At 51.1% G+C, this 7,195-nt stretch overlaps 1 pseudogene; it reads left to right on the forward strand.

The window, feature by feature from the left end:
* Positions 1-521: 521 nt before the first annotated feature.
* Positions 522-845, forward strand: LOC132367677 (anaphase-promoting complex subunit 15-like; annotated as a pseudogene).
* Positions 846-7,195: the final 6,350 nt, after the last annotated feature.

Here is a 7,195-nt window from a genome sequence, read left to right on the forward strand (position 1 = left end):
GAGAAAACAAAGTTAGATTACTTATCCACATCACTTGAGCGTGGAATTAGAGTCTGTGGGGGTCATAGTCTTCCTCTCTCCCCATTCTCAACTTTTGCAGAGCACCCAGTGAGCACTCATGGGTCAGAGAAATGAGTGTCTCTACGATGCCCTGCAGCAGCCCATGGGCTGCACCTCTGACCACTGAGCAGACCAGCACGCAAAGGGCTTTATAGTAAAAATCTCAAACAACGTGGGAATGCCCAGAGCGTTGCTCAGGCACACAGACGGTTTAGCCTGCTTTGGTAGACTAGGTATGTGCAGTGTCATTTTTGAGCCCTCTGTAATAGAAGTTGCATTTGCATAATACAGCTGGCAAAGCCTTTTCAGATATATTTTCTATTTTAAGTCTAAAAACAACCAACTTTTGAAAGTGAAGTGCTTCTGGGTCGCCGCCAGCTGCCACCTCCTGGTGCAATGAGGACACTGAGGCTCAGAGAGGTTAAGTGACTCGGCCAAGGTCAAACAGCTAGTAAGGACTCAAACCCCGTCTAGGAGCCATGCGCACCTTGTTCCCCTCCCTCTTCCTCTGTGTGACTGAGACACTGTGATTTAGTCTGGATCGACCCCGTGTGGAGGAGACAGGGCTGCAGCGGCAGGAACTGCAGCATCAGGCCTGGCACTCTGACGATGAGGAAGAGGGAGATGAAGATGAGGATGAGGATGGTGAAGAGGACTCAGAGGATGATGAGGACGTGCAGGGCCTGGATGAGACGAATGACTACAATGAGTCACCCGATGATGGAGAGGTCAGGGAGGTGGACATGGAAGGCACCTCGCAGTATCAGGACCACTGGATGATCTAGGGAGATTCCAGCCCCGCCCAGTCTATCCTGGACCCCCTGCGGAGCCAGCTGATCACCCAAACCCCCACCCCTACCCCAGTGCCTGGAAGCTCACCCTCGGGCACCTCCTAAGCTGCTGCCAGCACCTGGTATCCTTGGCCCCTCCCAGCCCATCGGTCTGCCCTTGCATCCCCAGGGCCTGAGTCCGCCCCACCTTTCTGGCCAGTACCTCACTCCTTGGTTGCCAGACCTAGCTTCTTTCTAACTCTCTTTAATAAAGGACTGATATAAAAATTAAAAATAAAAAAATAACCAACTTTTGAGATTGCTGTGATTATTAGCTCCTTATTTTACAAATGAAAAGTCCCTGACTCAGAAAAGAGCACCCGGAAAGTGGCCAACCCAGATGCCTTTGTCTAATACCACTGGTTCCCAGGACTCAGTGCACAGCAGAATCAGCTGGAGCCTTTAAAAGGCTCATGTCCAGGCTGCGTTCCCAGAGCATGGCTGCGTTCATCTGAAATGGAGCCCAGGGAGGTCAAGGCACTGACAGTATTTAAAAGTACAGTCCATTCCTGTTGTGTGGCCCATCACTGGTGCTCCTTTTAATCAGGGCTCTGACTTAGGGGACTTGGAATCATTTGGGGTCCTGGGACAGGAAGTTAAGGTCAGAGCCTCACCTGAGTTCCAGCAGGTTGGGTTTCTCCAGTGAAGCCAAACAGCGTGGACCGATGTTTCCTACGATGGGTCACTGAACACCTGCCAGGACAGTCCTCTAAGACGCCCCTGCAATCTCAAAGTGGCCCAGTGAAGAGTGAAGGTCTAAAATTCTCTTGGCTGGTAGAACTCCGACTTTGTGGTTTTCCCTGTTAAGCTTCATCACTTTTCTGTGATGTGGGTTCCAACTTTTCATGGTAGAACAGGGAACAGCCTGTTGGTGTTGGTCAGCAAATTGGGGAACAGCCTGGGAACTGAGCTGCCTCCTTCGCTCCCTTTCTGCTGGCAGAGTCTGACAAATAGGGGGATGGGGTTTGGGGGACCTGAGAAGGCGTCAGGAGCTGTTGTCAGCTCAGGGTGACGCAGAGGAACCTGTGAGGCTCAGGCCTCGCTCAGGAGAAGAATCTGGGAGATCTCAGCCTCGAATGCACGAGCCCCAGCACCGGGGTCCCCGGATGATTTGCAGGATACCCAGCAATGAGCAAAATCCACGGTAATTTCAGCTTGAAGCCATTCCCTTACAATCATCCCGGTGGAGGTCCACATCCCTGAAGCCCTGGAACAGGGGAACCGAATATCCTTTATGTCTATCCCGGAGGCCAGGGCGGATTCAGGCTGAAGTTCACACACACAGGGTTGTGGAGCTGACTTTAAGAAAGAGATTTCATCAGAACCACCAGAATCGGCTCTGGTCCAGGTGTGCTAAGATGGGTCCAAAGTGCTGGGAGATATAAAATGTGCAATTCTGCCTACTGAGTGTAGGATGGCTACAGGTTTGATCCAAGAAAATAGGAATTCTGGTAAATTCCATTAATTCCCATCAAAAAGAAAAAACAAAAGGATGATGCAATCATATGAATGATTGTATAAGTCTCGCTGTGCAGGGCGTGTGGCTGCCAGGGGGATTCGCCTCACAGTAAGGACCTCCCCTCCTCCCACCATGAGGAGGCTTTCTCAGACACGCTTCCAGCCCTGCACGTGGTCACCATGTTCCTCCGGCAAGTCCCCCCCCAGTCCAGTGCTAGCAAACAGGACAGTATCCTATCACCTGTGACCTTCCCGTCTCAAACCACGTGCTCAGTAGAATAGGTGGTGGCCTTGGCTGCGTGGAAGGCTGACGGTGACCTAAGTACACGTGGAAGATGCAGGGAACCAAGCTACTCTGCTGCAGGGGCCCCAGGCTCTCTGCATCCCTAACTTGGCTTTTCTTTCCCAGAATTTTAACAGTGCCCATGGCTATTCCAGTGCTACCCAGGAACATGGAGGGGAAAGAGACAGCTGTCTTGAGAGATTGCAGATCAAATTTCTTACTTGGGGAAATTTTATTTAAAAAACATAACTACCTTGCTAGGTCCTCCCCAAGGATCTTGGAAGGAGCCCGTGCAAACCCCAGGCCCTGAGGATTATACAAATTATAGATAGCTGCATGGTGAATCCATCTCTGCCAACAGGCAATGCGATAGAGAGAAGTTGGGTGTTGGGAGAGAGAGAACAAGAGAGTGAGATAGCAAGAGAGAGAATGGAGGAGGGAGGGAGGGGAGAAAGTGGGTGTAGGTGGTGTGAGAGGAGGTGGACGAGTAGTGCCAACAAAGAGGAGAGAAGTCACCTGCTAGGGCCACACTCTACTGTGGGTTCTGCCTGGATCCTTACTACCCCCTCTACACCCCCAAGCTGGGCCCCCTGGAGCTCAGCCCCATCAGGACATCATCAGGCTCTGAGAAGGGCCCCTCCTGGTCCCCACATTCTCCATCCTCCTTTTCGTCAGGTCACACCACCTGTGGATGAAACTAAGGCCAGGTTCATAGAGAGAATGGTAATGTCCCTGGCTCCCAGCATCTGTGAACACCCCGGCTTATTGCTGAGCGTCTCAGGGTCTCACGTGTGGCCCCAACAGACTTTGCAATCCCTGGCCAGGGATGCTGAGGGGCGTTCAGGACAGCCTGCCTTGGAGTCCATGCAGAGACCAAGGCTCAGTGGGGCTGCTCCCGGCCCATGTCTCACGGAACCAGAACCAAATTGTGTTCTTCAGACTGCCTGCCATACCTGTCTGCACACCTGTGTGTATCTCTGCAGCTGGGTGTGGTCATCAGGCCCTGCCCCCAAGACCACATTTTACATGCTCTTTCCTGTGACCAACCTTTCCCTTAGGCCAGCAGAACCGATTCCTCCCCCTGTCAACATCCTTGTGTGCAGCAGTGTCCCAGGGCTGCTGTAACAAAGCTCCACACACAGGGTGGCTTAAACAACAGACATTTATCGCTTCACAATCCTGGGGGCTGGAAGTTCAAGATCAAGGTGTGGGCAGGGCTGGTTTCTCCTGAAGCCTCTCTCCTTGGCTTGCAGATAGCTGTTTTCTCCATGTCCTCACGTGGTTGTCCTTCTGTGAGTGTCTGTCTTTGAGTCCATATTTCCCCTTCATTAGGATTTTAGAATTTGGGGCACATGACACAGCCCCTAACACTATGCAGATGGACTCTATGTCATTCTGTTCACTGGCTCATCTCAAGAGACTGGAAATGGCTGGGTCCCCACTGGGGTCCAACCAGAGCCTCACTCCCAGCTCGGAGAGATTCTAGCTGACCAACTCAATGGTTCCTTCAGAGCTGGACCCTCAGGCCGTGCTGTGAGTTGGTGAGGATGCTTTCTGAAGATGGCAGGGGCAGCTGAAGTCAGCTTGCCACCTTCTGAGGGACTCGCTACGTTTCCCTTGACGGTGGGCAGCTCCAACCCATCAGGAGGGGACTGCTGCACCAGCCTCACCCTGAGACACTCTGGAAAAAGTGTGGTTGAGTTGTGTCCCCAACATGATGTTGAAGTCCTAGCCTAGTACCTGCTAGTGTGAACTGACTCAGAGACAGGGTCTTTGCACATGATTTAGGTAAGATGAGGTCACGACAGTGGGCCCTAATCCAGAATGACTTTGTCCTTATAAAAAGGGGAAATTTGGACAGAGAGACATGTACAGAGGGAGACCACCATATGAACCTGAAGACAGTCATTTACAGGCCCAGGAGAGAGGCCTGGACCAGATCCTTCCCTCACAATCTCAGAAGGAACCAGCCCTGCCAATCATTTGATCTTGGACTTCCAGCCTCCAGGACTGTGAGGCAATACATTTCTGTTGTTTAAGCTGCCCAGTCTGTGGTGCTTTGTTATGCAGCTGCAGGAAATGAATACAAGTGTCAGCAGGGAAACCCGGGCTCCCGTGGCCCTGCCTCCTCTGCCAGGTGCCCCTTCTCTCAGTGGCAGCAGAGGCTAGTGCCAGGGAGACCCAGGAGAGGGCCGAGTGGCTCCCAGTTGCTTTCTCACTTCATCCTGTGCTCACGGATTTTGCAGATCTGGTTGAAAAGCAGATTCTGACTCAGTGGGTCTACGGTGGGGCCTGTATTCCTTTCAACTCCTGGGTGAGGCTGATGTGGCCCCATCTGAGTAACAAGGAGTCTGGCTTCTGGTACTCGATTTGCTGCCCTTCAGACTTGCCTGCAGAGGAATGTGATGCTGGTTTCCTTGGGTCTGGGCTGTGGCCTGGGTGTTGGCAATGTTGAAAGGCCCCTGGGTGAGTCTGATGTGCAGCCTTTGGGAGGAAGACACTCCCTGGGTGTTCAGGGGGGCAGGGGGAGTGGAAGCATCTCCAGAGCCTGAATCTCATCCAGTCTGGGACCCCTTTGTAAGAATAGACAAATGTGAATACACTGGGAAGGTCCAGAAGGGAGAACATGGTCTCATGCACTGCGGTCAAAATGCCTCCCTTTTACTAGAACATCTAGTCATGTGAACAAGTCACTGAAGTGCATCCCCCATCCTGGGAAGAAGAGGATGAGGGTCCCATCCTGAGCATCTTCAGCTGTACCATGACCCGCCTCTGGTCATACGTTAGGGCCACTGGGATGAGCTCCCAAGACTGAGCCAGAAGCTGTCCCAGAGGGAAACCCAGGGCCTGAAGGAGTATCTCGGGTTCCCAGGGACCTGACTTCATCCAGTGGGGAGATTAAGCGCCTCGCAGCTTCATGGCATAGGCAGGCCTCCTGAGGGAGGCTGCGGGTGGGTCTCCAACCAGATGGGTTGTCCAGGTCCGTGCAGGTCTGGTGGTTTTGGCCCACCTGGGACAGCTCTGCTGGGTCATGTGAGCCCTGGAGCCCCCATGGAAAAGCTGCTGTGTCCCTTCCTTTGTCCACTGCTGATGGATGGACCCTGCACCCTCGTTGATAAATGCTTGCCCCAACGCTCCCTCAGAGTCAGCTTCCCAGAGGACCACCTGCCTTCAGGCTCTTTCCAAAGAACCCAGTGCCCTTGTTACTCCACTCCTGTGTTGTGGTGAATGTGGACTGCTGGGGGCCAGAGGACATGTGTACTTTATTTTTTAATTTATTTTTTAAAATAAATTTATTTATTTTTGGCTGTGTTGGGTCTTCGTTGCTGCACACGGGCTTTCTCCAGTTGCGGCGAGCCGGGACCACTCTTCGTTGCAGTGTGCAGGCTTCTCATTGCGGTGGCTTCTCTTGTTGCAGAGCACAGGCTCTAGGCGTGTGGGCTTCAGTAGTTGTGGCAGGTGGGCTCAGTAGTTGTGGTTCACAGGCTCTAGAGCGCAGGCTCAGTAGTTGTGGCGCACAGGCTTAGTTGCTCCACGGCATGTGGGATCTTCCTGGACCAGGGCTCGAACCTATGTTTCCCGCATTAGCAGGTGGATTCTTAACCACTATGCCACCAGGGAAGTCCTGACATGTGCACTTTATTTTATTTTATTTTTTTAACATCTTTATTGGAGTATAATTGCTTTACAATGGTGTGTTAGTTTCTGCTTTACAACAAAGTGAATCAGTTATACATATACATATGTCCCCATATCTCTTCCCTCTTGCATCTCCCTCCCTCCCACCCTCCCTATCCCACCCCTCTAGGTGGTCACAAAGCACTGAGCTGATCTCCCTGTGCTGTGCGGCTGCTTCCCACTAGCTAGCTATTTTACGTTTGGTAGTGTATATATGTCCATGCCACTCTCTCACTTTGTCCCAGCTTACTTCCCCCTCCCCGTATCCTCAAGTCCATTCTCTAGTAGGTCTGTGTCTTTATGCCCGTCTTGCCCCTAGGTTCCTCATGATCATTTTTTTTTTTTTTTAGATTCCATATATATGTGTTAGCATACGGTATTTGTTTTTCTCTTTCTGACATACTTCACTCTGTATGACAGTCTCTAGGTCCATCCACCTCACTACAAACAACTCAGTTTCGTTTCTTTTTATGGCTGAGTAATGTTCCATTGTACATATGTGCCACATCTTCTTTATCCATTCATCTGTTGATGGACACTTAGGTTGCTTCCATGTCCTGGCTATTGTAAATAGAGCTGCAATGAACATTTTGGTGCATGACTCTTTTTGAATTATAGTTTTCTCAGGGTATATGTCCAGTAGTGGGATTGCTGGGTCGTATGGTAGTTCTATTTTTAGTTTTTTAAGGAACGCCCGTACTGTTCTCCATAGTGGCTGTATCAATTTACATTCCCACCAACGGTGCAAGAGGGTTCCCCTTTCTCCACACCCTCTCCAGCATTTATTGTTTGTAGATTTTTTGATGATGCCCATTCTGACCAGTGTGAGATGATATCTCATTGTAGTTTTGATTTGCATTTCTCTAATGGTTAATGACGTTGAACA

Source organism: Balaenoptera ricei, chromosome 6, assembly GCF_028023285.1.
Source record: "Balaenoptera ricei isolate mBalRic1 chromosome 6, mBalRic1.hap2, whole genome shotgun sequence".
In the NCBI taxonomy this organism is placed as follows: domain Eukaryota; kingdom Metazoa; phylum Chordata; class Mammalia; order Artiodactyla; family Balaenopteridae; genus Balaenoptera; species Balaenoptera ricei.